Source organism: Chlorocebus sabaeus, chromosome 20, assembly GCF_047675955.1.
Source record: "Chlorocebus sabaeus isolate Y175 chromosome 20, mChlSab1.0.hap1, whole genome shotgun sequence".
In the NCBI taxonomy this organism is placed as follows: Eukaryota; Metazoa; Chordata; class Mammalia; order Primates; family Cercopithecidae; genus Chlorocebus; species Chlorocebus sabaeus.
The window spans coordinates 127,392,502-127,410,933 of NC_132923.1; the positions used below are offsets into that span (position 1 = coordinate 127,392,502).

At 48.2% G+C, this 18,432-nt stretch overlaps 1 long non-coding RNA gene across 2 annotated transcripts; it reads right to left on the reverse strand.

Annotated features, from left to right (window-relative positions):
• Nucleotides 1-1,657: 1,657 nt before the first annotated feature.
• Nucleotides 1,658-18,129, reverse strand: LOC103225640 (uncharacterized). Of its 2 annotated transcripts, XR_012089791.1 has the most exons (4): nt 17,880-18,129; nt 15,435-15,564; nt 12,947-13,024; nt 1,658-11,811 (listed from the first exon to the last, which is right to left on the reverse strand). It is a non-coding gene; the product is annotated as an uncharacterized lncRNA (long non-coding RNA). The 2 variants fall into 2 exon arrangements; XR_012089790.1 differs by having other exon boundaries at nt 1,658-13,024; nt 17,880-17,997.
• Nucleotides 18,130-18,432: the final 303 nt, after the last annotated feature.

The following is an 18,432-nucleotide window of genomic DNA, read 5'->3' on the forward strand; positions in this document are numbered from 1 at the left end:
CCTTCGGAAGGCATGCACGTGTGTGTCCTTTGCTAGAACTGGGCCAGGTGCATCCGGCTTTCCCAGCCTCCTGAGTGGAGACGGCAAGCAAGAAGGGGGTTGGGAACAGTGCTATGTTAGTCAACCTATAGCATCAGCATCACTGGGCAGCTCACATGAACCAAGGTGCTGGCTGTTCCCCGGGAATGCCTTTCCCATCCTTCCCATCCTCCTCCTCATTACCAAATACTATTAACGGACTCACATGAATGACACTGTGTAGATAACACTTTGAATACAGGAAATCAGGCTCCATTCTCAACGGGCTCATCCTAATTTGAGTAGAGTCCCTACACAGACATTCATGCAAACATCACACTTTTTACTACCGTGGTCCGTATCATCGAAGTGGAATTTAAACCTTGACTCAGGAAAGTTCAGATATTACAAAGTGAGCTGGGTGTACTGGGATGCACCTCAAGGCTTGAAAACGTGTCTCGGCCAGGCATGATGGCTCACGCCTATAACCCCAGCACTGTGGGAGGCCGAGATGGGCGAATCAACCGAGGTCAGGAGTTCAAGACCAGCCTGACCAACATGGTGAAACTTCATCTCCACTAAAAATAGTTTTAAAAATTAGCTGGGTGTGGTGGTGCGTGCTTGTAATTCCAGCTGCTTGGGAGTCTGAGGCATGATAATTGCTTGAATAAAGGAGGCAGAGGTTGTGGCGAGCCAAAATTGTGCCACTGCACTCCAGCCTGGGCGACAGAGCGAGACTGTCTTTAAAAAAAAAAAAGAAAAGAAAAGAAAAGAAAAAAAAAGAAAACAAAAACGTGTCTCAAACCATTAAGACAGAAGTGGGGGGGGGGGGTCTCTGCAACACTTCATCAAAAATTAGATGTCGCTTTCATGTTTTTTATGGAAATTTAGCTTCATTTGTATTTGGTTGTGTATAGACCTTTTCTACAGAGAATTGTATGAACTCAACTACTGAATTGTATGAATTCAACTACTACGTTGAATTTCTGGTCTAAAATTAGTTTTTGAGTCAGATTTCTCTCAGAGCTCAAAGGATCCCCTGAAAGTAGATTAGGTACACTTTCCTTCTAGTTCAGTGCTTTTTTCTTTCCTTTATTTTTACATTTCTATTTATTTATTTATTTATTTATTTATTTATTTATCAATCATTCGTTTCTTTTTTGAGATGGAGTCTCACTCTGCCACCCAGGCTGGAGTGCAGTGATGTGATCTTGGCTTTCTGCAACCACTACCTCCCAGGTTCAATAGATTCTCTTGCCTCAGCCTCCTAAGTAGCTGGGACTACAGGAGCGTGCCACCACGCCCAGCTAATTTTTGTATTTTTAGTAGAGATGGGGTTTCACCATGTTGGCCAGGCTGGTCTCAAACTACTAACCTTAAGTGATCCGCCCGCCTCGGCCTCCCACAGTGCTGGGATTACAGGCCTGAGCCACCGCATCAGCCCCTTCTGTTTTTCCTGTGGCCCTCATTATCACTGACCTATCTGCTGTGGGTAAATCAGGGTCGCTCTGTGCTTCAGTTTACTTAACGCAACCAGAAGGATAAAAATAGCCTCAGTATTCAGAGGGTTGACATATGGTTGTTTCATTTAAGCCATGTATTTCTTTTATTGTAAGTTTAATTATAATACTAGTTATTAACAAATTATGTCACCCCATGAAAGAATCTGTCTTCTTAAAAATATATGAAAATGGCTACATCTGGACCATGGAATATTATTCAGTGGAAATGAGCTATCAAGCCGTTAAAAAACATGGAGGAAACGTAAATGCTTATTATTAAGTGAAAGAAGCCACTCTGAAAAGGCTATGTTCCATACCATTCCAACTATGTGACACTCTGGAAAAAGCAAAGCCTTGGGGACCAGGGGTTGGGGGAGGGAGGGGTTAGCAGGCAGAGCACGGAGGATTATCAGGTGCTGAAATTATTCTGCATGACACCACAATGGCAGGTACACATCACTGTACATTTGTCAAAACCCACAGAATGTACGACACCAAGAGTCTGTAATGTCAATGATGGACTTTGGGTGATAATGATGTGTGAATATCGTTTCATCGACTGTAAGATGAATCGGCTGCAGGGTGTTGACAGAGCGGGAGGCCCTGGGTATTCTGGGTAAGGAAGTCTATGGCACCTCTGCATTTTCTGCTCAAATTTGCTGTGAACTAAAACTGCCTAAAACATAAAGTCTGTTTAAATAAATAAATACGTAGGTATGTATGAAAGAATGAAAATTGGTGGAATAGAGAGGCCTGGGTATATCTTTTCTTAGAAGTCCAGCCCATTTGAGTCAAAAGATCTGCCAACAGATCCTTCCTCCATGTCTGAAAAGATGTTGCGTCAGGCAGAGGCGCACAGCCCCAACTGTCTCCAGTGCAGACATTTCTTCAGGCCACTTCACCTTCCTCTGCTTATAGCTCTCTCCAGGCAGCCGCGAGGCCTGCCTGTGCTCATCCTGCAGGCGGAGAACACTGCCAGGTCAGCAGTATACACTGTCCCCTTAGACACAAGGAGTATTATTTAGTCTAGAAACTCTCAAAGGAAATATCCGCTTGCACGTGAAAAATCTCTGGAATTTCTCTGTTCCTCTCTGTCCAACGTCCTTGTATCTGCAAAGCCTCCTTGAAAAGCTCCTGTGCACAACTGCTGCCTTGTTCGGGCCTGACTACTTCAGGCCTGACCCCAGGGCACTTCTGTCCCAGCCAGTGTCATTCAGAGCGGTTCCTGCTCCTCCAAGACGGGTTGTGCCCAGGGTGAAGAAAGGAGGAGGGGTAGTGGGAGAAGAAGGAGGTGGGGGATGAGGTGAAGAAGGGAGAGGGAGGAGGAGGGAGAGGAAGGGGAGGACCCTCTGAAGGTCAGAAGTGAGATGCTTTACAATTTTTTTTTTTTTTTTGAGACACAGTCTCAATATGCCACCCAGGCTGGAGTGCAGTGTCGCAATCTCGGCTTACTGCAACCTCTGTCTCCTGGGTTCAAGTGATTCTCATACCTCAGCCTCCTGAGTAGCTGGGATTATAGGTGCATGCCACCATGCCTGACTAATTTTTGTATTTTTAGTAAAGAAGGGGTTTCACCATGTTGGCCAGGCTGGTCTCGAACTCCCGACCTCAGGTGATCCACCTGTCTCGGCCTCCCAAAGTGCTGAGATTACAGGCATGAGCCCCCACGCCCAGCCCATTTTACAATCTTAAATTCCCAGTCCTTGATTATTTTAGCCTTGTCATTTCTCAGTCCATAATTAAGGTGATGAAGATGTGTTTGGACGTAGAGGATTAAAAAAAAAAACAACCTATGGGCTCGTTTCCCGACATCCCCGACTTAGTCTGGGTCTCTTCCTTAAATTGTTTTTGCTGTGCAGTCCCCTATTTCCCCGTTTCTAGCCTTTCTTTACCCCACTTCTAAATTATCCTTCCTTTCTTGAGCCCCTCTCTCCTTAGAGACAACTGATGGTGACAGATCTGGAATTTGATGGGATCTTGCTATGTTGCCCAGCTGGCCTCAAACTCCTGGGCTCAAGTGATCCTCCTGCCTCAGCTTCCTGAGTAGCTGGGACTACAGGCACCACCATCACGCCTGGCTCAGATCTGGAGTTTTTGATTGGGCATGCCGGGACCCAGTGGAGCGTCCAAGGGCCTCACCCAAGTTGTCTAGGAAGGTACATGGCCTTGAGCACCTGCCTTTGCCTTCTGTGTACCATGAAGACAGGGAAACCTGCTTTCCTCCTGTGGCCCTGGCCAGTCCCTGCTCCTCACTCCAGCATTGTTTCTCAGGCCATCTTGTATCTACCCAAGCCCTTTCAGCAGCAAAGACAAAAAGACCACTACCTCCCTGCTCCTTTTATAAATGGCTTTTATAACTGTCCTTCTCTTCATGCCAGCAGGCTGAGATAAACCGGACTAAACCAGAAAAGGAGAAAGTGGAAAAAATCCGAGGGAAAGAGGGTGCCCTTTGGAAAACAAGCACTACTCAAGTGCCAGGTGTGAAGGTTTTAAATAGAAACCTGCTTACATTGCACTTAGAACAGCAGCAGCTGGCACAGCGAGGTCCCAGTTCTTTTCAGAAGATGAACATTGAACTTCCAGATAATTCTGGGGCAGTCACATGAGTTCACCATAGCAAATGCTATAGCTTGGTGACCCATTCTGCCTGTGCATCTCAAACTTCCACTTTAGGAGTTTATCTTCCACATTATAGGCTAACCCTCTCACTTTCCAAAACATACATAATGACTGGTTTTTAAAATGTGGTCATACGTGGGAATTTCATGACATCACACCCTTGAAAACGTGAAGCTTCGGTCTTAAAATACTCAATGGGGCAAATAATAAACCTCTTGATTGACAGTTACTTTGCTTAAGGGGTTTGTTTGTTTGTTTGTTTGTTTTGAGACAGGGCCTCACTGTCACCCAGGCTGGAGTGCAGTGGATCACGGCTCACTGCAGCCTTGACCTCCCAGACTCAAGCAATCCTCCCACCTCAAGTGATTTTCCCACCTCAGTGTCCCAAGTAGCTAGGACTACAGGTGTGCACCAGCATACTGGCTAATTAAATTTTTTTTTTTTTTTCAGAGACAGAGTCTCACCATGTTGCCCAGGCTGGTCTCGAACTCCTCAGCTAAGTGATCCTCCCGTCTTGACCTTCCAAAGTGCTAGGATTACAGGCGTGAGCCCCCGCCCCCAGCCAGGGATCATTTCTGAAACTGACTGGCACATGCTCAGGAGACTGCGTTCAGGAGGCATAATCAAGTATTCATATAGGCCAAGGCTTGGCACTGCAGTCTTTCTGATCTGGAAATATTTTCCCTTCCAACAGGAATAGAGAGGTTACTTTGGGGTCACTTGCTAGCTCACAAAAGACTTTTTCAAATGAGACGAAAGAAAAGTTCCAATTTGCTGGGAGAACACTCGTGAGTGTTGGGATCACAAAGCCTGGTGAGCCTCCAGCCCTGCTGTATCTCTGGGCAGGGAGGGTAGTGAGCCCCCAGGGCGAGCGGGTGAGCACCACGGGTTCTAGTTGGTGGAGGAGGCGCTGGAGGCCCCTGCTTCCTCCAGGTGTCCCTTACACACACTTTCCAGTCAGGCTCTTGGCTGAGGCGCCGGCCCTTTCCCGTGGCGTGGGCATCAGCTCTCCAGCCCTCTCTGCAAAGCCGGTGCGATGGCTGCCTGCCTGCCTGTGGTTGCCTCGCTGACAACTCCACCAGTTCAACAGCTCTGTTAATGATCAGGGGAGGGTGACAGCATTTCAGATGCATTTCCTCCTAGGAGCTAAGAAAAAGTCAGGAGCAATTGGCCCCAGTGGAGCAAACACCTGGGTTCCTAAGTCATGAAAGGCTCTGCCTTTCCTGGGCATGACCCCACTTTCCCACGTCTGTTGGGAAAGCTGATACATGAAGTCAGAGGGGCAGCCGGGTGGAGGGAGACAGCAAAGTGACATTGCATCTGCTCAGCTCCTCAAACCTCTCGGAGGAATCAGAAGACACAACGGTTCCTTTGAGTTTAAAGAATTTTAGTTCTTCAATCACTGGAGAAACATTTGCAAAAGCATCCAAGACTAGTGCCTGGTGTGCAGTGGGCACTCAGTAAATGCTGCAGGGTGGACATGCCTGGCACTGTGCTGGCACCAGGCTGTGGCAGTAGGCGACAGTCAAAAATCCCTGCCAGGCAGAGTTGGCACTCTAGAGGGGGAGGCAGATAAGGAACAAGTAACATGTGCTATTTCAGAATGGGATAGAAGCCGGGGGAATCATGTGTGGAAGAACATGCATGCAAGATCCAGGGGAGGGGGCATGTGAGTCAAGATGGAAAGGAAGGGAGGGAGCTGTGGGGATGGCCTGGCAAGTGTTTCAGCTGGAGGGAAGGGCATGTGCCAAGATCCTGAGGTGGGTGTGTGTCTAGTGTCGATGGGCATCAGCAGGGCGGCCAGTGCAGCTATGCCCAGTGGGTAGATAGGCCAGAGAGGGGGAAGGAAAGACCTTGGTTTAGTGCCTGCTATGGTTTGAATGTGTCCCTCAACATCCATGTGCTGGAAACTTGATCCCCAATATGGAGATGTTGGGAGGTAGGACCTTTTAGAGGTGTTTAATGGACGATGGATTAATGCCATTATTTCAGGAGTGGGTTCCTTATAAAGGAACGAGTTCGGCCCCCTTTGGTCTGTCTTTCTCTCTCACCCACTCCTGCCCGTCCGCCTTCTGCCATGGGATGATGCAGTAAATAGGCCCTCGCCAGATGCTGGCGCCTTGATCTTGGATTTCTCAGCCTTCAGAACTGTGAGAAATAAATTTTTGTTCATTACGAATTACCCAGTCCCAGGCATTCTGTTACAGCAGCACAAAACAGGCTAAGTCAGAGCCGTATCTTCAAAAACTTTCCAAAGAATATTCAAGGGAAAAAATAATTTTAAAAGATTATAAAATGAGGTTGGGTGTGGTGTCTCATGCCTGTGAGCCCAGCGCTTTGGGAGACCAGGAAGGTCAGACTGCTTGAGCTCAGGAGTTCGAGACCAGCCTGGGCAACATGACAAAACTCCATTTCTACAAAAAATACAAAAAAAATCAGCTGAGGGTGGTGGTGCGCACCTGTAGTTACAGCTAACTTGGGAGGCTGAGGTGTGAGGATCACCTGAGCCTGGGAGCTGGAGGCTGCAGTGAGCTGTGATCCCACCACTGCACTCCAGCCTGGATGACAGACTCTGTCTCAAAAACAAACAAATAAACATTATAAGATATGACAATAACAATGTTGATAAAACAGGGTACAGAACTGATGGCAAACAACTCGTGTTTGAGTCAGGAACAGGAGCAGACAGAAGGAACATCTTGGGGCTGCGACGGGTAGTGTGAGCTCCTGAGAAAGCCGGTAGGAGAAGTGATCTGGGACTGCGACTGTCCAGTGGGCCCCACGGACTGTACAGCATGTTGACCCTCAAGTGAGGACAGTTGTTCCGAAATCTCCTATGGCAGCTGGACCGACCCTTAGGATGAGACAGTGAGTCTGCATCCTAGGTTGACAACCCTCTCCTTCTGTTGAGGCCACAGGGAGAGACAGCTCCCCTCTTTACACCTAGGACTGTGTCTCCTCTGTGTTGTTGATTCTTGTGTTCACATCAATTGCCTTCGGTCACATTGTTCTCCTGTTGGGAAAGCATGGGGTGTGGCCGTCAGTCTGGTTGTCAACACTGGGGCGGAGGAAGTTTCTTCTTGAATCTGCCTTTGCCTCCAATGCCTAAACCATCTCCCACTCTAGATTCTTTTTCTCCATGGCACTTTTCAGATTTTCTTAGGCAAAAATAATCACATCATACGATGGCCACGATTATTTTGAGATCCAAACCAAATCACTATTGCTTAGCCTCCTCCTAGCTTACCTCGCTCAGGTAGGGAAACTGCTGCCAGGGCAGAGACAGCTGCTTCAGACTTGGACCGTGGACTTTCTTGCTGCCGCTATCCTATGGCAATAGCTCAGGACTTGGACAAACAGGTCAGTGACACTCCAGCCCTTTGCCGCTTCGAGCCAGTGGGAGCTGGACCCCTGGCATTGTTGTGCGCTGCCGCCCTTCCCTTCTGCCCTGAGTCTCCCCAGGAACTCTGTGAACTCACAGATGGCCACTCCATGAATGTGTGTTCTTCCGGAGTGTTCTGAGCACTTGGGACTTGTTTTTGTTTTCATCAGTGTGGGGAGCTGGCTGAAAGGACACTCTGACCTGTGGGACATCATTACCTTTGGAGGTGGCTTCCATGGCACTCTGAGTCACTCTCACACCACACACGTGGAACCATCCTGGGATAAATATTTCTTAAAACCCTACCGTTTCCTGGCAGCATGAAGCTCATGGTGTGCGGGGGTTGTCCAGGAGCGAGGTGTTGCAATACCAAGGGGGCAGGTTGCAGAATGAACCGCTGTGCCAGGGGAAGCTTGGATGTGACCTCATCATGTCAAGGCTGGGTCTGCTTCTACAGGGAGAGGAGCCGGGCCCCAGACAATGCTAGGGAGAGCAGCTGACCTGGGGGAGCTGAGGGAAGGTTGCCCTGGAAGTTGTGACAAACGCCGGTCAGATTCTAGTGGGAATGCTGTCTGCTGACTCCTTTGCCGAAACCCCAGCTGTGCTGGGAACTGACCTCATTCATGAAGTAAACATTGAATCAGATACCAGCAGCCCTAACCCTGGTTGAGTGGAAATAACATGGACGTTTCCATAATTATGAAGCTGCCAATTGTATTTGGCAAGAGAATCTCCAAATATGTCAATCGGAATGAGAGCATTACCTCTTCTTGCCAACTTAATCAGAAGCCAATTGCCTTGTTGCGGTTGAAATTATTTGTATGAAAATGCTTTACTTACATTTTAGTTTTTATATTCCAAATAATGTACTGGAAAGCAGCGTAGTCTAGCAACTGGAAGACAATATTGGGAATCTGTCGATTGGCACCCAGTCCTGGCTACATCTGTGGCTCGCTGTGCCAGCAGTAACCGCACTGAGCCTTGTAATCCTGTTATTGGGAGGCGGGGGCTGGGCGGCGAGGTCCTGTCTCATGACACGATCTTGGTGAGAATCTTGAGGCCTGGTGTTTGTGTGTTCTGCCTCGTGGCCATAGACACTGACTGCAGGTTCACACGGTTCACTTGGGATTACTTAGAGGCTGTGCATCCAAGTCACAGGTTCTTCAGGCTCCGGGTGTCCCTTCTCTCCTCACTCCTTCCTTTGCACACAGTTCTTCCAGGAGATGAAAGAGCTATTTGTTACTCCTTAGTAGCTGAGACCACTGTTTGCAATGCAGTTTCACAGTCTGGGGGAGAAATCACTTCCAATTATTCCTTTCTTATCCTCATTTATTTATAGAAGCAGCAGAACATTACCATTCGGAGCCTGAACCACAGAGTCAGACAGCCTGAGTTCAAACCCCAGCTCTACCCTTTAGAAGAGGGGTGGCCTGTCTGTGGCCATTGAACCCTGAATGGGCCAGATCTTGCCTCATCTTGGAAGCTAAGCAGGGTCGGGCCCTGGATGGGAGGAGGGTGAACTGAGGCAGGTTACTTCGCCTCTCTCCTGTGCCTCCATTTCCTCATCTATAAAAAAAGGAGTGAAGCCAGTACCTACCTCAAGGGCGTGTGAGAGGAAACAGTTCATTTCTGCAAAGCACTGAGAACGTGGTAAGGGCTCGATAAGAATCACCAGCCTTTGTATTAGCCCATCTGTGCTGCTCTAACAAAATACCACAGACTGGGTTATTTATCAACAATAGAAGTTCATTTCTCAGAGCTCTGGGAGAGGCCAAGATGAAGGTGCCAGCATTTGGTGTCTGGCGAGGGCCTTCTTGCTGCATCCTCAGGTGGCAGAAAGCGGGAGGGCGAGGGGTCTGAACTCACTCCCTCAGGCTCTTTTATAAAGGCCCCACCTCTCAGTACCACTGCCATGGGGATCGGCTTCAACATGAGTTGTGGAGTGGATACCAACATTCAAACCATAGCAGCCTTGGCCGGGCGCAGTGGCTTACGCCTATAATCCCAGCACTTTGAGAGGTTGAGGCAGGCAGATCACTTGAGATAAGGAGTTTGAGACCAGCCTGGTCAACATGGCAAAATGCCATCTCTGCTAAAAATACCAAAATTAGCCAGGCATGGTGGCACCCAGCTACTCGGGAGGCTGAGGCAGAAGAATTGCTTGAACCTGAGAGGCGAGGTTGCAGTGAGCCAAATCGCACCACTGTACTCCAGACTGGGTGACAGAGCTACACTCTGTCTCAAAAAAACAAACAAGCAAAAATAAACAAACAAATCACAGCAGCCTTTATCATTATTACTATTATATATATATATTATATAATATATATTATCTATCTATCTATCTATCATTCTATCTATCTATCTATCTATCTTTTTTGAGCCAGGATCTAGCTCTGTCGCCCAGGCTAGAGTGCAGTGGTGTGAACCTAGCTCACTGCAGCCTTGACCTCCCAGGCTCAAGCGATCCTGCTGCTTCAGCCTCCCATGTAGTTGGGACCACAGGAGTGTACCACCATGCTCGGCTAATTTTTAAATTTTATATAGAGACAGGATCGTGCCACGTTGCCCAGGTTGGTCTCAAACTCCTGGGCTCAAGCAATCCTCCTGCCTCCGCCTCCCAAAGTGCTGGGATTACAGGTGTGAGCCACTGTGCCTGGCATAGTATCGTGATTACTATTAGTCTGAATAAACAGACAGTATGGAGTGGCCATTTGTACATCATGTACTGAGAAATTTACAAGGTGTAAATCAGTAACTACATTCCAGGCATGATAAGAAGCCATGTCACCAGAGTTATGACGGATTCCCTGTGTCACTTAAACCAGTTATCTAATTTCTCTTTTAGTCTTTTATCTGTTACATGGGGTTAATGTTTACTGCTCCCTCCTTAGAATAGTCTTGTCTGATTTTGATGTTGAAGGAAAGAAAGGTGACATAATGTGCCATCATTTCACTTGGAGATGATACTGCTGATGCTTATTTTCTTGATGAAGCTCAGGGCTGGAGAGAATGATGCATAACCAGAGGTCCCTCTGGCAGGGCCATGGAAGCTGTTTCTTCAGCTCATGACTTGGGCAGATGCCATGTGTCAGTCTCACAAAGCCCCTTTTCCGCCAAACTAAGCATTTTCCCCATTTCCTTTCAATGCTGCCACAGCTGTGAATGAACTCTGGCCCTCTGTCCATGCCTGGAGGAGAGGTGGCCCTCCCACCTTGCTCCTTCCTGATATGAAAGAAAACTGAACCAGGGCGACAGAACCAACAAGCCCTGGTAGGGAGTGCTGAGCACTTCTGACGTCTCAGGGTGCTGTGAGGAATCAGAGAGAATTGAGGAGGCCAAAACCCTGTATTTAAAAAAAAAAAAGTGTGAATTGGATAAACTGAAGGCTGTTGAGCCTCATGTTGATCATGGGCAAAATTCTGGGGCAGAAAATCAAACAAATGGTTGACCAGCACATAGGAAGGGTGATCCCAGAGGTCAGTGTCCATGACAAAGGGTTGTCATTATGTTGCTTCCACTAAATCAGAAAATGAGGTGAATACTTTGTGACAGTGCCATGACTTTTGACAACAATTTGACCGTTTCTCATGAAATTCTTATGGACAGAATAGTGAGAAAAAGGCTGCTAGAGCTCAAAAGTACATCTCAGTAAGAGACGACAGCACTTTCTCAAGGCCACGTAACTAATCAGGGCCAGGGCTGGAATCTGTGCGCAGGCCCTGTGTCCCAGGTGAAGGCTCCTAACACAGCCATGACTCCCAGGCATGGTGAGGTTGAACTGTCACAGCAGATGGGACGGTATCATCCCAAGGCTTTCTCTAGTGGAATGCCAAGCAGTTCTGTCCTTGGCCCTGCACTCATTAACATTCTGTCAACAGCTTGGATAAGTCCAAAGATAACTGCTTATCAACTGTGCAAATAACACCAGACTGGGAAGGAAGGCCAACACGCTGGGACTGCAGAGTCAGGTCCAAAATTATCTCAACAGGAAGGAATGATTGGTTGAATCCAACAAGATAAAATTTAACTGGAATACATGTAAGGTCCTCCACTGAGCTACAAAACTCGACTGCAAAAGTATAGGATGCGGTTAGAAAACATGTCCAATCTCATAATCAAAGAAACGAAAATTAAGGTAACCATGAAATAATCATTTCCCCTTATCAGATTGGTAATGATTAAAAGAATGAAAACTCCCCATGTTGGCGGGTAAGGTGTGGGCAAACAGGTTCTCTTGTAAATTGCTGGTGGGCGTACAAGCAAAAATCATCCATTCTGGAGGGTAATCTGGAAATAGAGAGCACAAACTATGAAATGCGCCATTTGTCTCAGAAGTTTCATTTATAGAAATGTATCCAAAGGCAAGTATGAAGAGATTTATGTAGAAGAATTTTCATAAAAGCATCGTTAAGAAAACAAAAAAAACACCTTTTTTGTTGGGGTAAGGTGTTCAATTTGTGAACAGAAGACTTGGAGGCCTTATAAGGGTGGCCTAGAGCCCAGGGCCATCGCCAAATATTTAATGCCGTAAAGAGGAGCTGAGTCTGTGCAGCTCCTGAAGGCCAGACCGGGACTTACAAGAGATATATTTGGCCTAGTGTTACAAAGCAGATTCTAACAATTAATTCTGTCCAAAATGAGGATGGGCTGTCTAGTGCATTCCCAATCACTGGCAGATGGCCCTCTGTCAAGGGTGTGGAGGAGGACAGTCAGAGTTTTTTAGCCATTGGGATAAAATGCTTGTCTTGGTTCCTTCCAAGACAAAGAGCAGTCTTTGTTGCATTAAATCATCAAAACGTACAGTCACATAAGCTGTGTGTGGTGACGCATGCCTGTAGTCCCAGCTACAGGCTAAGGTGGGGGCATTACTTGAGACCAGGAGTTCGAGGCTGCAGTGAACTATGACTGCTCCTGTGAAGAGCCACTGCACCCAGCCTGAGCGACAGACCCTAGCTCTTAAAAAACAAAAGAAAGCCAGGCACAGTGGCTCATGCCTGTAATCCCAGCACTTTGCGGGGGCCAAGGTGGAAGGATTGCTTGAGCCCAGGAGGCCGAGACCAGCCAGGGTAACATAGTGAGACCACATCTCTACAAGGAATAAAAAAATTAGCTGGGGGTGGTGTGGCATGTCAGTAGTCCCAATACTAGGGAGGCTGAGGCGGGAGGATCACTTGAGCCCAGGAGGTGGAGGCTGTAGTGAGCTGCAATTGCACCACTGCACTCCAGCCTGGGTGACCAAGCAAGACTCTGTCTCAAAAGAAAAGAAGAAAAGGTAGAATCACCACTCAAGTTGAAAGGAGATAGGAGCTCACATCAGGTTCCAATTCTGGACCCTGAATTCCAGGAATGAAATGAGAAACCTTCCCACTGCCCAACAGTACTCTTACTGAGCGCCTGCAGGAGGAGAACTCCCATCCCTTACCTGTACCCTCAAGCTTCTAGGAGTAGCTCTGTGTATCAGCACCCTGACAGTAAACTTAAGGGGAGCTTTCAGTTGAATCTGAGGAAAAGAAATAAAAGATGAGTGCTCCTTCTCTTAGACCGTTTCCACTGTACTTGGGCTTCCGGAGGACGACACATAGTCAGTGACTCCCTGCTCCAGTTGCTTCTTTCCTCTTTTGCATGAGTTGCATCTAAAACCTTCCAGGACAAGTAGCGATCACATCTGATTAAACTACACTATATCCAGCGCCACCAAATACAGACTCTTTGGTACTTTTGGATGCTTATCCTGGTTTCTCCTTATCACTTATTTATTAAACCCTTTTTGGCCTCTTTTTCATTCACTCCTCCCATCAACCGTGTCAGGTGGCCATTATGAAAAATATTAACCAGTAACCCTCTACGGAGCCCTTACTATGAGATGCCATGCAGTGTGTCACCTTCACAGTAGCTCTGGAGCTAAGGGGAGCCTCCCTCCAACCTATCTGTGGCCAGAGTAACCTTCCCATTAGAGCAGCAGTCCCAAACCCCCAGCACACAGACCAGAAGCAGTCCATAGCCTGTTAGGAATTGGGCCTCACAGCAGGAGGCGAGCGTGATCACCTGAGCTCCACCTCCTGTCAGATCAGCAACAGTCTCAGATTCTCGTTTTGTTTTTTTTTTTTGTTTTTTTTTTGAGATGGAGTCTCGCTCTGTCGCCCAGGCTGGAGTGCGGTGGCACAATCTCCACTCACTGCAAGCTCCGCCTCCTGGGTTCACGCCATTCTCCTGCCTCAGCCTCCCGTGTGGCTGGGACTACAGACGCCCGCCACTGCGCCCGGCTAATTTTTGTATTTTTAGTAGAGACAGGGTTTCACCGTGTTAGTCAGGATGGTCTTGATCTCCTGACCTCGTGATCCACCCATCTCGGCCTCCCAAAGTGCTGGGATTACAGGCGTGAGCCACCGCGCCCGGCCTAGCCTCAGATTCTCATAGGGGCATGAACCCTATTGTGAACTGTGCATACCAGGATCTAAGCTGCACACTCCTTATGAGAATCTAATGCCTGATGATCTGAGGTGGACCAGCCTCATTCCAAAACCAACCTCCCCGGTCCCGGTCCGTGGAAGAATTGTTTTCTATGAAACCAGTCCCTGGTGCCAAAAAGATTGGGGAACACTGCATTACAGAATTCTTACCACATCACTCCCAATCACTCCCAACAACGGTTCTAGGTGGCTCCTCACCCTCAACTCCCAGTGTAACTCCCACCAAGACCCCTCACTCTGAGCTCAAGCCACACGGGCCTTCCACAGCCACAGGGTTTCTGCACGTTCGTTTCTTTCCCTGAAAGTTTCCTCTTGCTCCACGGCTCCTTTCTATGCATCCTTTGCATTTTAAATAATGTCATGGGCTGAACTGAGTGCCTTACCACTCATACGTTGAAGCCTAACCCCCAGGACTTCAGAAAGTGACTGTATTTGGCCTTTAACAAAATAATTATGTTCAAATGAGGCCACTGGAGTGGGCCCTAATCCAGTCTGACTGATGTCCTTACAAGCGCTTAGGACACTGGGTTGGACACGGTGCTCACAACTGTAATCCCAGCACTTTGGGAGGCTGAGGTGGGTGGATCACCTGAGGTCAGGAGTTCAAGACCAGCCTGACCAACATGGTAAAACTCCATCTCTACTAAAAATGCAAAAATTAGTTGGGTGTGGTGGCGGCACCTGTAGTCCCAGCTACTTGGGAGGGAGGCAGGAGAATCACTTGAACCTGGGAGATGGAGGTTGCAGTGAGCCAAGATCCCACCACTGCACTCCAGCCTAGGCAACAGAGTGAGACTCCGTCTCCAAAAAAAAAAAAAAAAAAAATGGCCAGGTGCGGTGGCTCACGCCTGTAATCCCAGCACTTTGGGAGGCCAAGGTGGAGGGATCATGGGGTAAGGAATTTGAGACCAGCCTGGCCAACATGGTGAAACCCTGTCTCTACTAAAAATACAAAAATTAGCCAGGTATAGTGGCATGCACCTGTAGTCCCAGCTACTCGGGAGGCTGAGGCAGAAGAATGGCTTGAACCTGGGAGGCAGAGCTTGCAGTTAGCTGAGATCACGCCACTGTACTCCAGCCTGGGCAACAGAGTGAGACTCTGTCTCCAAAAAAAAAGAAATTAGGACACTGGAGACCCCAGCAGCAGGGGTGTGCAGGTACACAGAGAGAAGATCATGTATGTGAGGACACAGAGAGAAAGTGGCCATCTGCAAGTCAAGAAGAGAGGCTTCAGGAGAAACCAATCCTGCTGACACCTTCAGCTTGGATTTCTGCCCTCCAGAACCATGAGAAGACAAATGTCTGCTGTTTAAATGCCCCTGTCTGTGGCGTTTTATTCTGGCAGCCTAAGTGGACTTGGACAGTGAAGCTGCCCTCTCAGGGAAGTTCTTTCCCAGCCTGCCTCTTCAGCACGAACTGCTTTTCCTTCATCACACTTACCACAATTCATGAAGAATGTCTTATTTGGGTGAGTGCATGGCTATTGTCTATAGCCCCTTCCTCAGCATACAGACTCCAGGGGAGCGAGGGGATATTCAGGTTCTCCATTGCGTCTCCAGGAGCTGGTCACCTAGGGGTGTTCAGTATTGTCAAATGAAAGCCTTAGGTATTATTTTGTCCACAATAGAAATGAGGAAACTGAGGCTCAGGAAGGTTAAATAAATTTCTTAAAGACCACAAGGTATGGCCAGGTGCAGTGGCTCACATCTGCAATCCCAGCACCTTTTCTTTTTTTTTTTTTGAGATGGAGTCTCGCTCTGTTGCCCAGGCTGCAGGGCAGTGGTGTGATCTCAGCTCACTGCCACCTCCGCCTCCCAGGTTCAAGCGATTCTCCTGCCTCAGCCTCCTGAGTAGCTGGGACTATAGGTACCCACCACCATGCTTGGCTAATTTTAGTATTTTTAGTAGAGATGGGGTTTCACCACATTGGCCAGGGTGGTCTCAAACTCCTGACCTCAGGTGATCCACTTGCCTCAGTTTCCCAAAGAATCCCAGCACTTTGAGAGGCCAAAGTGGGTGATCCACTTGCCTCAGTTTCCCAAAGAATCCCAGCACTTTGAGAGGCCAAAGTGGGTGAACCACCTGAGGTCAGGAGTTCAAGACCAGCCTGGTTAACATAGCAAAACCCCGTTTCTATTAAAAATACAAAAATTAGCCAGGTGTGGTGGCGGGCGCCTATAGTCCCAGGCTACTCTTGGGAGGCTGAGGCAGGAGAATCACTTGAACCTGGGAGGCAGAGGTTGCAGTGAGCCGAGATGGGGCCGCTGCACTGTAGCCTGGGCCACAGAGCGAGGCTCTATCTCAAACAAACAAACAAACAAACAAACAAACAAACAAACCAACCCACAAAGCAGCTAAGTGGTAAAGGCAGCCTGGAACCCAAGCCTCTAAAGCTCCAGCTCCTAACCATGCCTTAACCCTTGGATTCTGCAATGCACCCATTCTCCCCACAGACCTGTACTGAGCATCTGTCATGTGCCACACACTCTGTCTCAGAATTGGGGATGGAGCAATGATGAAACAAATTCCTGTCTTCATGCGGAGAGGGACATCAAATAAGATAAAGAACTAAATTAAACGGTTTATTAGAAGGTTTATTAAATTAAATGCAATGGAGCAAAAGGGAAGGGAATGGGAATGCGGGCTTGGGGGAGTCTGATCTGCAATGTAAAACCAGGAGGTTGGTGAAGGCCTTTCTCAGTGAGGAACATTTGAGCCAAGTCTTGGAGGAGGTAAGGGAGAGCGCCCTGGGGATAAGTGAGGACAAGTTCCCGGCAGAGGTAAAGGCAAGTTCAGGATCCCAGAGGCAGAAGCAAGCCTGGCAAAATGGCCAATGTGGCTGGTGTTAAGTGAGCAAGGGAGACAAGAAAAGAAAGGTCTAGAATAGAGGCCTGGTCGTGTGGAACATTTCTAGCCATGGTAAAGCTTTGGCTTTTACTCTGGTAGTTTTTGCACAGAGGAGCCACATGATACGACTTTTAACAGAATTACTGAGGTTGTTATGTAAATATAGACTGACGGGGTAGGGACAGAAGAGGGACCAGTTAGGCAATTACAATAATCCAGGTGAGAGATGGGGGCTTGGTCTAAGATGGTGTCAGTGGAGACCGGATTCTGGGGAAAGAAGAAAAGCCAATAGGATCTGCTGACAGATTTGACACGGGATGAAGAACTCAAAGTTTGCAGCCCGAGAAGCCAGAAGGATTTTTCTAGGCTGGAGCTATACGGATGGGAGTCATCAGCACATAGTCTTTAAAGCCATGAAACCCGATGAAATCATCAAGGGATTAAGTGAAAAGAAAGAGAAGTCCAAGGAGCCAGTGCTGGGGGCACTGCTACATTTAGAGGTCAGGAAAAAGAGGAGAGGCTAGTAAAAGAAAGAGAAGGTGGGGCTGGGATGGAGGAAAAAAACAAGTGTGTGCACTGCCAAAAGCCAAGTGAAGAAAGTTTTGCGGAGGAGAGGGTGATAAACTGTATCAAAAATTGCTGATAGAGCAGGTAAGAGGAGGACTGGGGAGAGACCGAGTTTGCCTGGAGGGAGTTCAACAAAGTGGGAGGAGAGAGCTGGACAAAGAATATACACACTCTTCCAAGGAGTTACGATATTCAGAAAGCGAGGGGATGGGATGGGAGCTGGAGCCACGACAGGGTTCTCAGGAACGGGGAAATCACATGTTTATATGCTGATGGGAAAGATCCCTTCGAGAAGAAATTAAGGCTCAAAAAGGTCAGGTTATCCCGGCGCTAGTCTGGTCCCAACTCTTCTTCCCACCCCTAAGCTACTGAAGTGATACATTTAAGTCTTCCCAGCCCTCCGGCCTTATATGAAATCCCATTAGGGCAGTTTGCATTTTTACTTTAACGGAGCCATGTGATATTTAATACCTTCGGTCAAGACGCCCCTCAAATCAGTTTTCGGGCTCTGAGTCCCAGCACTGCCTACAGCGCGCTTTCGAAACGCCACCCTTGTCAGCTGACCAGTTCTCCTCCAATCCCGCCTCGGGGGCGGGACTCGGCGCACGGTCTCTACAGCAACGCCTTAGCCAGACGGTGCTCAGGGTTTCGGGACCGCGCGTGGCGCTCTCAGATGACGTCCACACCCGCGGCGCTTGCGTGACGTAAGCCCTGCTCAGGAAGAAGACTCCGCAGGTCCGCAGGTATGAAAAGGAGCACGACCTCGCACACTGCGCATGCGCCATCTCGGGTTGCCTCAAGGTTGCTGTCGGGAGTTGGGTTTGAGGTCGGCACCGTCTCGCTGCTGTCTCTTTAACCTGAACGGGAGAAATCCTCCGCGATGCTGCAGTTTCCGGCTGGCTTTCTCGGAGCCACCTTGCGGGCAGATATCCGAGAATCACAGTTCATTCTCTTCATCTTGCCCATCTCTTATCTCTGCTGGCGAGTTCTGCGTGGCATTCCAGTCTGAAAGTGTTAGTCCAAC